This window comes from Alosa pseudoharengus, unplaced genomic scaffold (assembly GCF_046254945.1).
Source record: "Alosa pseudoharengus isolate Yale_2024_CS ecotype anadromous, Long Island Sound unplaced genomic scaffold, YU_APseudo_1.1 YU_APseudo_1.1_scf_7, whole genome shotgun sequence".
NCBI lineage: Eukaryota > Metazoa > Chordata > Actinopteri > Clupeiformes > Clupeidae > Alosa > Alosa pseudoharengus.
In genome coordinates this window covers 13,419,906-13,437,013 of record NW_027468859.1, presented here as the reverse complement: position 1 = coordinate 13,437,013, position 17,108 = coordinate 13,419,906, and the positions used below count along the sequence as shown (strand labels likewise).

At 42.0% G+C, this 17,108-nt stretch overlaps 1 long non-coding RNA gene across 2 annotated transcripts; it reads left to right on the top strand.

Annotated features, from left to right (window-relative positions):
• Positions 1–12,668: 12,668 nt before the first annotated feature.
• LOC143109616 (uncharacterized) lies at positions 12,669–16,014 on the top strand. 2 transcript variants are annotated; one of them, XR_012983916.1, is made up of 4 exons: positions 12,669–13,278; positions 13,357–13,413; positions 13,924–13,982; positions 15,158–16,014. It is a non-coding gene; the product is annotated as an uncharacterized LOC143109616 (long non-coding RNA). The 2 variants fall into 2 exon arrangements; XR_012983915.1 differs by having other exon boundaries at positions 12,670–13,229.
• Positions 16,015–17,108: the final 1,094 nt, after the last annotated feature.

Sequence of the window (17,108 nt, the reverse complement as noted above, 5' to 3'; positions counted from 1 at the left end):
GGGTGTGGAGATCCGTGTGTCCGTCTAGGTCTAAATAACAGCGGTAGTTTTCCGTGAAGGTGTCACGGGCCGGATTAAAATAGCTATACTTCAAATGATAACTATTCGCATAAGAATATTAGCCTGTGAAGATACAATGCAGATCCACAGATCTCGCTAGATTTATGTTTATGTAGTCATCCTGAATAAGCTAGCAGTGGCACATTAAAAGCATGACAACGATTTCTTAATAGCAAAAAGTAAAGCGCTACAAAAAGGCTATGCTGCAGGCGGCGGCTTACTGGTAGTTATTGTAGATAACTTCAAATCAGCGCGATTTACCCTTAAAGGCTGGTAATGTTACGTGATCCCTACAGACACTTTCTTCTTTCTTCGTCAATACCTATACAAATTCCTACATGCACGCCTACATGCACGCACGCACACACCAGGGTTTCCGTTGTCCGGTAATTACCGGACATTGGCCGGGAAAAAAATGAAATGTCCGACAAAATTAAATATCTCCAATAATCCCGTCCCCTAACGCAATCTGAATTTGAGAATAAGCCTTAATATGTAAGCCTATATTATACGTCCTCTGGCTATGTTTTTAAATGAACAGGCTCTACCGTTTGAAAAGTAAGCTATTGGCCCCAGCTGTGGCGCAACTGGCTGGGGCACCTGCACCGTACGCCGGCGACCCGGGTTCGATTCCCGCCCCGTGGTCCTTTCCGGGTCCCACCCCTGCTCTCTCTCCCATTCACTTCCTGTCACTCTCCACTGTCCTATAATTAAAGACATAAAAAGCCCAAAAAAAAAAAGTAAGCTATTAAACAACACATAGCCTATGCTGCATTTCAAATAGGAAGCGCACGCTTAAAACGTCCATGTTAAACAACAAACAAATGAGTGAGGCGGTTCAAACATGGCCAGGCCCAGGCAGACTACCCTTAAAAGTTTTTTCAGAGACCAGACGCAATGGATGATGATAAATTGGTAACGTCTGAAGCCTCAGATGTCCGGTCAACTCCACCACCACCAGATAAAAAGCAGAAGTGTCGGGCGTAGCCTATCTGTCGGAATCAGTGACATTGGAAGTGGAGTTGCGGGGCGTCTGCTCCAAGACACTGCAAAGTGTTCTTTACCCAAGGGCGCGGGAAGGGGGAGAAGGGTCTGTCTGCGTCCTGCAAGACGGAGGCGTAACTTGTAGTAGGCGTAACTTGTAGAAGGAGGCGTGTCTTGTACTTTCTAAATCGCGGTTCACGCGAGATCTTCCTCTTTCGCGGTTATCAATGTTCACGCGAGCTCGCGTGAATATTCGAAGGCAAAGACAGAAGCAAGTTAGAAGTGAAGATGATGTCGGTAAGTAGGTAAAAGTAAAAGAAGATGATGTCGGTAAGTGAAGTGGACAATAATGAATGTTTTGTTTTTACAAGCTTAATGAACTCTAGATCTGGGGCAGACTACTTGTGGTTGTGCTACTGTTTAACATTATTTACGAATTGTTCGACCGCTTATAGCCTTCTACTGTTTAACGTTGGAAGAAACATCAGGTTGGTGCCCGCTGCATTTAGCCGACGCTTTACTCTAAAAACTACTTTCAATCATCTATGAATTATTTCAGGACCAGGCCCCCAAGAGCTACTTAATATAAGCGGTCTGAATGAACGCATCTTAAAAGCGAACTGTGAAACAAAAAAGCGTAGCCTATATAGCTAGTGGCGGGAAACCTGTGGTATCAGAACACAGTAAAGTGCGCCACATACTCGACGCACCCGACCAGTAGCACGACAATGTGACGTTACAGAAGCGCCGTAACCATTTATACTCGCGCGTGGTGGTCGCGACACTAGTTGCAATATTCTCCTGAACAGAGGTGTCGCTGTTGTGAAAAGACTAAGGGCTCTTACAGAGTCAACGCGAGCAACGCGAGCAAGCAACGTTAGCGACGCGAGCGACGTGCTCCCTTTCATAGTTTACACGCTGGACGCAAGCAACGCGGCCGATAAGTGAAATGCTATACGTCGCTCACGCAACAGGGGGTAGCAGTCACTGGTGACTGACATTCTGAGTGATATTCAAGCTGTCTGTAAAAGTTACATCCCAAGAGGCTCTTTTGGAGAGCCACGGATCATATTTAATTTAGAATTCTCAGTATGACATGGAGACACGTATAAAAAGTAATATCTAGCTTTGTTGGGTGACAAACTATAGACGGGAGGTGAGTGTGATTCGCTGTGCTAGATTGACTGCATGTTACAAGGACACTGGGTCATGTCATGTAAGGAACATGGTACTGTAAATAAACGGAAACATAGCCTACATTGCAGAGCCACTTAAACGTTATTAATATATGGTGAATAAATGTACACTAACACATGTGCACAGCCCCATGGTTTTCTGACGTGACGATGCTAGCACGTTAGCAGCGGTTAGCTAACTATACTAACGTAAGTTATCTACAAGTCTGAAGTCTCCTCCAAGTGACAATCATGCTATACACAATGAATAGCATGTAACCTACAATGTGGAGCTCCATAGACCGTAAAATAAAGAGAAGCTTGCATAATTTTTCCTCTTCTCTGGCCATTGTATTCAAACCTTCTTCTGTAAATATAACATATACTTGACATAATGTACAATACTCGCAGTGTCGCCCCCACCGACAACGCATAGTATTGCATGCGTCAGTGCGTCGCGTATCAAAAACTGGGATGACACATTTTGCTACGCATCGACGCATAATGGCGGCCGAAGCGTAGCGATGCGTAGCCTTGCGGGCGCGTATGCGTAGCGATGCGTTGACTCTGTAAGAGCCCTAACGTTAACTACGTTACAGCAGAAGAAGAAACACTAGTAGCTAGCCTCTGGGATGGTACTTCAGACTTTGGTTGCTACTTCACAACTACCATCATCATTATCATCTAGTTTCCAAGGTGTGTGCACAGGTAGATAGATAGATGGATATATAGATAGGCTAGATACTTTAGTCATCCCGAGGGAAATTGTAATAATTTAAACAGTTTAGTTAGCTGGCTAGCTAGCTAGCAGCTGGCTGAGTTTGTGTAATTATGACCGCCGCGCAGCGAAGCGGCGGTCATATAGGTTTAGTCAGATTTTTTCTTTTTTTTTTCTTTTTCGCATGCCCAAATTTCTGTCAATGATTCCCGGGACACTGAAAGACCGGGGTACACGAAACTTGGTGGGCATGTAACCCCACATGGATAGCATGGAACCATCGTTTTTCGTTTTGATCTGTAGCCCCCCTGCTGGACTGGACCCCCGAAAGGAGGGTAGGGCAGAAACAGTTTTCTGTGAATATCTCGAGAACCGTAGGGTTTAGGAGGACCATTTTTTTTTGTATGTTGATCTCAAGGAGCCATGTCAACCCATTCCATAACCACTCATTTCATGTATAGCGCCACCTAGTTAAACACAAAAAAGTAAAAATGAGGTGTTGTAATTGAAGGTATCTGTGACCTAACATAGTCAAAACTGCACGAAATTGGAAGTGTAGGATCATTATGACACCCTCTGTATGCACGCCAAGTTTTGTGGAATTCCGTTCATGGGGGGCCACACAATAAATTAATTTATGTTACTATACACCAACTGGCCTGTAGGTGGCCGGAGACAGTTTTCTGTGAATATCTCGAGAACCGTAGGGCCTAGGAGGTCCACCTTTTTTATGTATGTTGGTCTTAAGGGGGCACGTCAACCCACTTACCACTTATTTCATGTATAGCGCCACCTAATTAAAAATTAAAAAGCAAAAAATTAGGTGTTTTCACCACAATATCTCTGGCTGACAAGGTCAAAACTGCACAAAATTAAAAGTGTAGGATCATTATGACACCCTCCGAATGCATGCCAAGTTTTGTGTACTTTCGTTCATGGCGGGCCTTAGAATAAAATAATTTATGTGTACATTTAGTGACGTACACCAACAAGGATTCCCGGGACACAAAACTGGGGTACACAAAACTTGGTGGGCATGTACCCCAACATGGATAGCATGGAACCGTCATTTTTCGTTTTGATCTGTAGCCCCCCCGCTGGACTGGACCCCCCGAAAGGAGGGTAGGGCAGACACAGTTCTCTGTGAATATCTTGAGAACTGTAGGGCCTAGGATGACCATTTTTTTCCGTATGTTTGCCTCCAGGGGTCATGTTAACCCATTTCATGTGCACACATGTGCACAAACAGATACACACACACACACATACATTCACAGTAATCATACGTATGACACATACACAGTAGACATATGTACGCTTGCATGCACAGGCACATACGCAGGCACACACACAAGCACGCACACACACACACACACACACACACACACACACACACACCCACATAACATAACACAAACAATCAAGAATTTCTCAGAATTATGAACAGGCAAGATGGAGGTGGGGTTGTATAAAATGAATTTTACGTGTAAAATCTATGAACTAATCATGTTTTGGTACTTGTTGTCTAGCAGATACCAGTGAGAATTGAGTGTGGATAATGCAATTTAGTGAGACAGTTAGAATCATATAGGCCTTTCAGCGTGATTTCTTTTTGTGGAAAAAATGTGCTGGACTGGGCGGCGGTCATATTTTGTACCGCTCTGCGGTACATCTAGTTTCCTGAAGTGGAAAGAGATTTTGTTCAGGCCTTAATAGATATCCTTTGTTTGAAAATAAATAGTTTCTATTCTTTCCTCTTAATTCCATGTGTTGCAACTCTCACTGGTAACTTTGTTAACTTATCCAGCAAACTATTAGTTTGAGGGGAGGCAGCGCGACATCTATGCGACACGACAAAATGAAGTGTCGTGCAAGTGGATTGGTACCGTAACGGTACGCATGGTGTCGCACTGCCTCCCCTCGTGTGTGGGCGTTTCGTTTAAAATGTCAGTTACCAGCTCATATTCAGTTCGTTTTAACGTATCTTAAGTGTTTTTCCACAAATGGACCACAATTTTAGGCATGTACTTAACAGTATACAACACATTAATAGCCTAAACAAACTATGCAAGCCATTTCGAAATCTTGTTTTATTTGAACTACTCAATGCAATCTCAAATCCTCCCCAGAAACACCAACAGTCAATATATTCATCCAAATCCTAGTTTCGTTTGTTTTATGGACTATAGGTGGTCGTGGAAGAGATCGTTAAAACATTATTTGTCTGGTAAGCGGAACCAAAGTTTCACAGGCACCGTTGTGGTAGAACAAAGGACCTACAAACTCGTCCTTTCATTGGAGAGTCGCCTCGCGTTCAACAGATTAATTTGCATAAAGCTGGGTGTCACTCCCCGATGTGAGTCGCTACCCGATGTGAGTCACGCATGCTCAGATTGATAGGTTTTACGGCATAACGCCAAGGGATCCGACTGAAATCCATAAAATAATTAACTTTTCTGTTTCAAAAACGTTTTAGCTATCTAAGATTGTTTGATTGCTAACGTTAGCAAACGCCATTCAAGTGACAGCCTTTGTTGTGCTTGATTGCTTACTTACTTGCCAGCAGTGAACAAACTTTGTTATGTAGGCCAATTTTTATTGATATTACAGAAGTCTCTCGCTAGCAGGCTACTTCAGCCTCTAATTTAGAACTGACATTAGAGATCATGCCGTGAAAATGTGATGCCTTACGCTAAATAATACATTACTGCTGTGTAGGCTAATGTCATTATTCTGTGGCTAACAGCACTGGTAGTCGCAAAGTATCAAAGTGACGCATGCGCGACTCACATCCGGTAGCGACTCACATCAGGGAGTGACATGGGCATCGGCCAGCTTTTTGACGCGCGACATTATTTCAAATGCAGCGCTGCCTTCCCGGAATGCTTTGCGGGCGCGTTAAAGTCGCTTGACGTCACCCAAAGGGCTAGAGTGGAATGCGACACGACAAAAAGAAGTGTCGTGCAGGTGGATCGGTACCGTTAACGTTAGCTGCTAGACCGGAGTTTTAGCCGACCACAAGTGTTGAAAGGTTTTTCGACTATTTGCTCCGTTAACGCAATAATAACATAAAATAAGAAAGCGTTGGTGGAATGTGAGGCTATTAAACTTAAGTCAGCGAGTTGCTTTTCGAATCCCACCATTATTTCATGCCCTGCAGATAATCTTCAAGACCATTTTTGGACTGTAAACTCAATTTTTTCACACTAACTCGCGTCACAGACCTACGCCACACACCACTTGGAGGTGCATAATCGGATATTTGGTTATTTAACCATCAGTTAACTTCAAAACAGGCATTTTACTTTGGATAGTCAATAGCAATACATCATAGGAGTGATTTAATGTCAAAAAATCGTAGCTAAAAAAGAGTAACTCAACATTTGACACCTCCGAGATGTTTAGCGTCAAATAGCTCGTTATCGTTACAGCCAAGGAGCAAGAAGTGAACACGCATGTATGGCTATAGAAACTGTGCCTTCAGGTTACAACTAAACACGAGAAAAAAACTTTAATAGCCCTTGAGCCAGCTCCTTACTATGTGATCTCAATGGCTATGCAGCGTTTGTTTGCACCTCCTGGTTACCTCCCAAAAACGCCCTTAATATCCGTATGTTTGTGTGAAAGAATTAGGGGGTTGCACGGACGTCAAGTTCTTGACGGTAACCCAGCTGCACGGCTATTAGTTGGGTCATCTATAGCAGTTCCGTGACCGTGGAGAGGGAAGGTCTGTTTCTCACTGGATTTGTCATCTATAAAGGTTAAAGAAAAAAATTAGCCGGGGTGCCCCTCACAAAAATGTGGGGAAATTTTGTGAGAGCCCTATATCCAAAATGGCTGCCGTCAGCCAAGCTGGAAATGTGCTTTGCTCTCCACGGTCACGAAACTGCTATATATGACCCAACTATATGTTGAACTATTAGAACTGAGTACAAGTACAATGGAGTATTATGCACTTTGGATACCTTAAGTGACTCAACTAAGATAAATTTTAAAAAAATTACTTTCAAAAAACACATGCAAAAGCATCTTAGTCAACCATACATAGGAACAGCTGTGACCTGAATAGTAATTAGTGGGTCCATGTAACAGTATTTAGTAGCTTAGGTTTTACATATTTTGTTTATATGTATTGTAACATTTATGAGTCAGGAGCCAAAGTTTCGTTCAAGGCAAGCTTTATTCCTAAGAACAAGGGCAGAGACACAGAAATCGAATACAGCACACACTAGGCAGGTCAAACACACTCACACTACACATACAGGGGTGGACGCAGCCACCCACACAAAAAAGGATCACACACAAGGAAGAACTAAAAGGGTAACACGCTACACTAAAACCCGGACATTAAAACAGTAAAATAAAGGCACAACCCCACAGTTCTCCCCCCCATCCCAGCATGCACTGTAACACAGTTGTAGCACTTAGTCCAGGAGCACCGACGTTACACAGCCCCCCCAACACAAGCTATTGTCGTCCTCGGCAATCGCTACTTCACTGCTGTAGTCCACGTCGGTGCACTAGTCCGACGCTCAGACACACACATAAAGGGCTATTCAAGAATGCTCAAAACACTGATGATCGGATCAATACCATTTCCACACAGAGTGAACAATTACAGAACCAAGACAAATATCCTTCCGAATCCGTTCCACCGCGTCACCAACCAAGAAGGCAGACACCAACTCAGGCACGAACCAGGCGCGTCCCCTAAGGCTGCCTCTCCACCTCGCAGCCTCGATCGCCCCGGCAGCAAAGGGACATCGCCTCGGGCACACCAGCAGCCTGGGCGTTGAGGTGGGCCGCCAGCGCACGCACAAATTCCCCTGGCGGGGGCAGAGGCTCCGGACCCTCCCCGACCTGGATTGCTGGCCGCCCGGCTAGGTCGCTGCCTCCGACGTAGTCTTCTTCCACCGCCGGCCCGAGGTCCTCTCCCACCACGGCCACGAAGATCATGCCATCGTTGTCATCCTCCGCCAGGCCTTGATGACCGCTCCCCGCCTCCTCTCCCTTCTCCGGCGGGCTCTTGTAGGCTTTCTAGTATCCCTTATAAGGGCTCTTCCAATAAGGGTGTGGCTCTTGTAGGCTTTCTAGTAGCCCTTATAAGGGCTCTTCCAATAAGGGTGTGGCTCTAGTAGGCTTTCTAGTAGCCCTTATAAGGGCTCTTTGCGGCAGGGGCCCTTATAAGGGCTTTTCCAATAAGGGTGTGGCTCTAGTAGGCTTTCTAGTAGCCCTTATAAGGGCTCTTTGCGGCAGGAGCCCTTATAAAGGTTTTTCCAATAAGGGTGTGGCCAAAAATTTATCGCCTGTCCATACATGGATTTCTATGCAACGTCACGAAAACATGCGTGGGCAACTAAGAGGCAGAAAGCACCATAGAACAGCATAGAGCAGTGCTCTTTATGAAAAGAATACAATGAGTTTTGTGCTGAAAACTGTACCAATTCAAAATCACAATGGTTAGAGAATGTTCAATATGTTCAATATCCCAAAACCCGTGTATATGGCCTGCATCATTTGCACCACTAACATATTTCTCTTTCCATGTCATTACAGTTCCATGCCACAATTTGTCCTGACAGAGGAGTCATGCAACCTGTTACTGTTGACAAAAATTTACATGGGTGCTGTGTGTGCTTTAAGCGGGGCAGTTACGCTTCTATGGTAGCTCATGTGCAGACACATTAACGGTCGGCTGTGAAGCACAATGGTAATTCTCAGTGCATTTCATGGTATAAACAAACAAAACCTTTGACTGTGTTAGTTGTGATCAACATAATATTAGATGCGTTTTTTATCATGTGGAGCAGTCTTGCTCACAACACAAAGTAGAAATGACGAATGGCTTTTATTTTTGTTTTTTACTTTGTTTTGGTAGGTTACAAAATCTACAAGTGTCACCTGGAGTGTTCCAAGAAAATTTCCCATTATCATTGTTTTTGTTCTAAAATAATCATTCGGACAATTTTTTTTTAAAATCATCTGAAAAAGTGCCCAGACAGCCCCAGTCCACAGTCTTCCTCCTGCCTCCTGCACAGCCTGTCTCCAAATGATCCGCAGTCTTCCTCCAGCTGCCCGCACAGCCAGTCTCCAAGTTGTCCGCACTCTTCATCCTGCCGCCCGCGAAGCCTGTCTCCAAATGGTCCACAAGGCCTCGGTCCGCACTCTTCATCCTGCCGCCAGCACAGCCTGTCTCCAAGTGGTCCGCAAGGCCCCACTCCTGTAAAACCTCCAGCGTCATACCCCACGGTCATGGCTCTTTCGGACATGAGCAAGAGAACTATTTTGAATGCACAGCCCAAAAAAACAACTTGTACTTTGTGCAACATGGTTCTCAACAAAAAAAATATCAAAACTCACATGAGAAGACGCCACAGCTCATCCGTGCCTGATGTCAATTCTAATCATTATCTCGATTCTCTTTGCCTTGACCGGAGTAGGGGTATTTTTGCTGTAAGAAGAGGCTTCTCTGGACCCTGTGTTCCAATCCATGTCCAGCGATGCACCTGGGGAGTGGAACATCGTCTCCGGTGTGAGCTGGAACAATGCAAGAGAGCTTTGGACTTTTCACAGAGAAGTGGGGTGATGGGTTTTCAATGTGCACATCTGAAATCTGTTTCTTATAGCCCTCAGTCACTTGACTGTGACACAATCCTTACTGATGATATACTCAGTGACATGGTCCAAAAGAAATGGTTGTCCGAAAACACAAAAAAAATGTGTCTGGATAGACGTGCTGAAGCTGAGTGTATGAAGGCACCGCTCAGCAAAATTGTTGAATTGGGCAACGATGCTTCTCAAATTCATATATCTATCCTTGAACCAAACATATCATATTATTCCAGGTTGGGTAGGATTATGGTAGCATATGATAAAAAGAAAAATGTCTGGCACTGTCCATGCTGAAGCCGAGGAGGTCATGCCCTCACAAGGCCATAGCAAAATGGCACTTCAACCACACACATAAAGGGCTATTCAAGAATACTCAAAACACTGATGATCGGATCAATACCATTTCCACACAGAGTGAACAATTACAGAACCAAGACAAATATCCTCCAGAGGGAAAGGCATTGGCCTCACTAATTAAGTACATGCTTGAATTCAAAACCATTCCATCGGACTTGCCCAAAGAAGTCACCACGCCACAGACAGTAGACTTCCCTCGGCACCTTTTTCCACTTGAGACATTTTGCCATCAATGCAAAGTACCCCTTTCGGAGCCTATTGTTATCACTCAAAAGGCAAAAATAGCTACTTTCACAGGGATTTTGGGAGGTGTGTATGAACAGTTTGTCCTAGGCTATGGGAACCCTGTATGAAGCTTTAGGGCCCTATCATGACCTCCTAAAGCGCATTGTCACTCGTCAAAAGCTTATTCAAATTGAGTAGGATGTACTAAGCGATTGTATATGCTCATATAGATGGTGAAAATTCAAGGGGCACTAACCTTGTTTTGAGATAAATGTCTTTTAATCGCAATATCTTGGATAAGTACTTCATTACCCACAATCCTGAACAATCCCACAGTGATGCCTCTGATTGGTGGAAAGGCCGTTATGATCATAGTTTGAAACTTTCTCAGTGAAAGTTATTGACAAAGATGGCGGAGTCTTTTACTGCCTATGGCGAAAATCTTAATGTGAATAAAAACTTTCTAGACGAACATTGGTACTTTCATCAACAAGGATTGTGGTTTATATATCACACGTACTTAGTCAGGGCCAATACACCATCAAATAGAACACTGTAAATGCTAGTTTAAACGCTTAACTTTTCAGGTAGCCGATAGGCTAATCATTAGCCTTTCAGACATTAGAATGTCATTATAATGCTGCTAACCTAGATGTTGCTGCAACACCGGAGATAATTAATTTTCTTAAAGTTGAAAGGTCAAAAGTGACTGGAGTTGAAGAAACACCGTTACGCCATGCGCCAGGGTGCAAGATGGGGCCCATAGAATTTTTTGAAAATATCTAAATGTCTAAAAAGGTATTAAATTTAACTTACTGAAACCTGCAAGAACCCTGTCTGTTATCTTTCAGATGTTACCACATACTGTAAAAAGTGTGGGGTCTGTGGGAACTTCTTCCGACATCAGGAATGGACTGAGGGGCTTCATAACTTTGACGATCATATGATTCTCTCTATTCATCTATGCCTTTTGTTACGTCAATCAGTGCAGGTTACTTTTATTCTTTCTTCCTGTAATGAAACCATGCCAGGTTAATGTGGTATCAGTTTTAGGAACGCAATAACCCACTTAAGTCTGTGAGTTATGCTGATTTTACCACGGCTAAGGGGGTGTAACTGCACCCAGCTCTGCTCCGCTCGGTGCCTGATGACCCCTTAGCTGTGGTAAAACGAGCATAACTCACAGCCTCTCATGTGTTATTGCTTCTGTTACAGAATCACACAGCAGTTGGCAGGCAGCTGGACATTTTGGAGCAAACCAACAAACAAAAATATGGCAGCCATGATGCAATTTTGCATGGTTATCTCCATTTTGAGGCCCTGTCAGCACATGACTACAATTTCTCATGTGTCAACTGTGGAGACCACCCAGCTGTAGTGATTATGGATTTGCACAAGAAGGGTGTGTTCAGTATGCCAGGTTAGTATTGATGATCAGATCTTCCTTGACAGACACAATTTTGTGTCCTTTCTGAATATGTCCTCATGAATATATTTTCAGTGAGTGATGTTGCGGATCCACCACCTGACTTTGATGGTCGTGTTGACCTAGAGGAATTCTGGCGGTCTGTATCTGAGGAAATAGTGTGTCGCGGGTTTTTAAAAAGCAAGTGCAGACTGTGTGGTCAGCCATGCACTCTTAACTGTAAGCTCGTCAATGAATGTTTTCTGAAATGTATCTGTTATTTAGTGAGGAGACACTTTTTAATTATGTCACAGGCAACAGTAACAACCCATTTCGTGTTGTACCATCTTATGCGAAATGGGCTCCGTGGATTGGCCCTCGGACCAGGGACAGTGCTTTGGTGCTCAACACAGAGTATGCTAAAATCAAAGCCTCAAAGCCTAATGAAAGCCAAGCAGACATTGACGTACCAGAAGAACGTCTTTCAGATGAGTTGATGAAGTTAAAGGTGATTTTATTTGTGTATTTCTTACGGCATGTGAAAAAAAAAATACTTAATTTACTTTCTTGTGTTTTTGTACATTGATGAATTTGTAGTAAATGTACACTTTTTGTAATGTGTAAGCAAAAATAGTATGGATAGACTGTGTGTGTACACATTTTCATGTTGGTGTTAGTAACTTGTCGCAAAGCTGTAAAGACTGCCTTCATTCACAATGTAAAATGCTTGCTCTGTCTATATGGTTCAGGTGGAAGATTTGCGCAAACTTGTGAAGGACTGTGGCATGGATAGCAAGGGCTCCAAAATGGACCTTCTTCTCTGTCTGAGGGAGGAGATGCAAACGAGGAGCACCTATAACAAGGTCTTGGAAAAAGTCTGGGGAGCATCTGGTAAGTTTAAAAACAATACTTCCATTGTTTCAGTGAGACGGCAACACACAATGCTTTGGCCATTAAATAGCCTAGTTGCGGAAATGACCTTAAACAAACAAACAAACAATGAGACGGCATAACAGGTTTGGAAGCTGTGGAAGGTTGAAAGTTATTCCAATATTTCACTGTCGATCTGTGTGTGCTGACATGTCCGTTTCCTTTCAAAGGTGGTTGGGCGGTCATCATGTGTCCCTGTGGAGTGGTGAATTCCGTGAAATTCAACCTTAGGGCTGAAAGCCCGCGTAACTATGCCGACATGTTGTTGTCGTTCAAACATTTCCACAATGTTGTTATTTATGATTTTGCAAGAGGACTGGTATCCCACACCAACCTACGGGAGCCTGTTGAGTTGCCCTTCAGGCCAAATGAAGGGAGACTAGCACCTACCACACTGGAGAACATTACGTTGGCCAAGACGGGGGATCTGAAGGTGGAGCTGCCATGGCTACAAAGCAGAAAGGACCCTCCTGATGCTGATGGTCATCCTTCCACTGGCTCTGCTGAGCACTATGCTTTATATGACACCTTTCACCAGTTTAACACAAAAGATGACAGAGATGCCCTTCGACTCATCAGACTGGTTCCTGAGCTTTGTGGGTGGCTGAACTCTCAGGTTGCAGAGCAATTGTTCTCTGGGATGCGGAAAAATAATTACTTTTTGAACTTACTTTCACCAGCAAGCCACATATTTCTCATGCGCAACATTCTTCATCACCATAATGAACACCTGAATAAACGAGCAATGGAGGAGTTGAAGAAGGTCTCTAATGAACATATAATTTTGGACTTGAATGGAAAAGCTGTTTTGGGTATTTATCTTGCCCACATTTCATATTTGAATGCCATTTGATGAACAAAAGAGATTTGATGTCATTCTTTATTTGCAGCTACAAACAAGCAGAAAGATATGTACGAAATCCATCCTCCCAGACGATCACTGGAAGGTAAAGAGTATACTTATACTTATACTGGAAATGACAGTTAGACTTTTGGAATAAAATGTCAAAAATATATATTATTCATCATATATTATATTATATTATATTATATTATATTATATTATATTATATTATATTATATTATATATTATATTATATATGAAATCTTTACAGCCACTATTAGGGCAAGTTTCTAGAAAGAGTAGATAATTAACCAAAAAGATTTTTACTGAAAGATGTTACATTTTCTGAAAATTACCAGGTCAAAGAGTACCATAGTTGAATAATAACCCTGCAGCAATAGCATATGTCTTATATTAACGTCAATTCCAGTTTTGTTAACACAAATAGGAAGCCAAGTTGTAGCTCTGAACTTACTGACAATAGCCTAAGTATGATCAGTGGCAACGTCTGACTCTGATAGGTCTGCCTATACAGAGAGAGATGAAGAGACTGTCTGACTGACTTTTGTGCAAAAAAGTGAAATAATACTGTTTATAATATTTCCCCCCTCAGGATCAGATGGCTGTGTGACATGTTTTCAGTTCTGTGCAAGGAACCACCATCACACCATGGTAAGTGATAACAGAGCCCGTTTACGGAGAGCCGGATCACTCCCTATTAACTCCATTGTACCTGCAATCTGTTGTAGTTCCGCTAGGGGCGATCACGAATAAAGTGCAAAAACAATAGGGGTCTATGAAGCTAGACGGCTAAATGTGTCTCCTTTACCTGGTTGTCGTTGAAAAATCGAAGATTTGATTGTGGTTTCTGCAAGCTCAATATGGATTATAGGTCAAAAGTTGAATGAACGAGTACTTACGTCCTTTCGATTTCTTACAGGTTAGGTCACAGGTTGCCCACAACACACTAGCTTTCTGCTAATGAATGACGTCATTGACACTTTTGAAAGGCTTTTTAGAACAAATAAGTGACTCAAAAAATATAATACTCAGCGGTCTGTATTTTCTCTGCACCCTCTTTCGCATGCAACATTCACATTTCTGGGCAAACAATTATATCCAGAGAAAAAAAAGTGGATTTGAGGGGTACATCTCCATAGACCTCCATTCATTCTGCACTTATTCGTGAGCTCCCTCATGTGGAACCAGAAGAGGAACTGCAACCCGTTCAGAAACCGGAAGTTTCCCGAGAGTGGAGGTTCTCCCCTTATTAGACATTCTCTGGTGATAACTTACTTGTCCTCCATTTACTAGTGTCACAATGTAGCCAACGTGTAGCCTATATTATTATAAGTTATAGTGATATTTTGTAAGCATTTATTTACCAATGAGAATAGCCTAGCCTAATGTTATCCCTTTGCATCTCTCCCCAGGGATACACAAAGGCTAGGGTTGAGTGATGTTTTTGTATCAAAGAAGGGGTGACACCTTAGACTTATTTTATGTGGCATTTTCAAAATGTGTTGGCTATGCAGGTCATGTGACGCCTCTTCCGAGACACAGGCTCAGTTACTTTGCCATTATTAGTTAAATCACAGTCAGTTTTCAAGGGTCAGCCCATTACCATGCATACACCACTCATGCATTTGCTCATTCCAGTCTATTAATGCACTGAACATTCATCTCTCACGATTTCATAGAAAGACAGAGCAGGAGGTTGCATATCAGGAGCGTGAAGGAGTTAATCTTGTATTTACATGTCACCCTAGTCTTATTTAATATATGCATAGGATTAATATTCTGCTGATTTGTCTTCCCATTACCCCACAATCCCTCTGTCTTTCTAGAAAGACGTCAATGTCAACAGCAGAAGGAAAATTACTCTGCAGGCCCTTCCCATCTTCCTGGATTTTCCTGGATCTTCTCTATACATCTCTATTTCTATTCAGCCCCCTTTGATACTACCTTGCAGCCAAAAGACAACAACCACAACCATCTTCCTAGCCACCAGAATAGCAATTAAATCATACTACAGTAATTCACCAAGAATGTCATATTTGGGAATTTTACCTGAACTTTTCATTCACTGGTATTTCATATTGTATTAAATACACATGTAGTGTTTTTCATTGACTACTCTACTCATTAACGAATTACTGTCATGTTCTTCAGGCAGAAGAAATTGACCTGCCAGACTTCTCGGATGCAGCTGTAGCTATTCTCACTGTCTCTGGTGATACAGACTCCCTTGTGTTTGGTCCTGCTATCCATTCTATAGTTCTTGTTGTGTGATATAGCAGAGTTGACAGAGACGTTAATTTTGCTATTTGGCTTAATTTATGCACTTCATCTCGATTATCCAAAGCAATTGTCCTACACATTCAAAAAATTATAATTGGTTTGGAAGACCTGAAGCGGTTACCTCCTAGACTGCTGCTTAGCCTTAAAAATAAATTGCTGATGATGGATGAAGCAGTCTGTTTTCCAAATCTCATGGTTGGTACTGCCAGCATGTTAATACTCAAGCAAGCAATGGAGCTTTTCGCTTTTTATTTATGTTGGACTATTATTTTGTTATTTGAGTTTTTTACCTTTGTTGAAGTGGTAAAAGGTTATTTCTTTGGTTTTCTGTTAACTGCATTGCTGGGGATGTTGTTATGTTAGAATTCTAATGGAATTCTTAAATAAATGGAATCTGCATTGACATTGTCTTTTGAGTAGTTTTTTACTTGATTCATACAAATAAAATATTTTTGATTTTGAGGTAAATAGTAAACCTAAACAGTCAAAAAATGTGTTTCAATAGAGTGAAGTCAACTTAAAAATATAACAGACTGAAGTGACAATGTTAAGGTCTGAGAAACTAAATGAGTCTTGGTGATAACATGAATATAATATTAGGAGTGATAACTTAAAAACATCAACTCCATTTCCAGTGTCAATTTTGTTAGTTTTAACAATGGTTTCAAAATGATCAGGTTCATTGATCTTATCAACGATTTAAGTAGTGATTACTTAAAATGTTTGTTTGTCAAATTATTATGTTTCAGTTCATCAACTTCCTAAAACAATGAGTGTGAATAACTTCTAGTTTAGAGTAGTAATTACCTTAAAATGTTTGTTTGTTGAAATTATTTGTTTTAATGTTGTTCATTTTCTCAAAGATTTGGAGTCTTAAGAGCTTGTCTGACTAATGTAACAATAACTTAAAACATCTATTTCACATTATTCTTTTTAATTTTATCCTTGTCCTTAAAGATTTTGAGCATTAAAAAAAGTCTCATTTTAAGTAGAAATTACTTAAAATATTTTTTAACATAGCTAAATATTTTGAGGTAGGCCTAATCAGTTTCATCAAATATTTTGAGTTCATTGAACCTGTTGGGGTTTACAGTGTGGGAGGGGAGAACAACCCATGCAGAGGCTGCGGTGTTAGGCATAGAATGCGAACGTGTGTAGCCAACTTTAGATTAACGTGACAAATGTCAATATTTTCCCCTCGACTGGCCCAAAAGTGAAGCGGCCCACCGGAAATTCTCCCGATTCTCCCGATTACACACTCCGGGCCTCCGGGTAGATTAAGACACAATAATATACAGAACATGAGATTTATAACTAAATTTATGTGAACCAAAACAGCAAAACAGACAGAACAGAAGATTCATACATGCGAGCCAAAACAGTATACAATAAGCATGCATGTGAATCTAAACTAAATCAATAGACAAAACACTTAAAGGCCTAGGTTTAAAAGCAGTGCAATAACTTTTCTTAATTGTCAGCATAAGTCAGCAGATA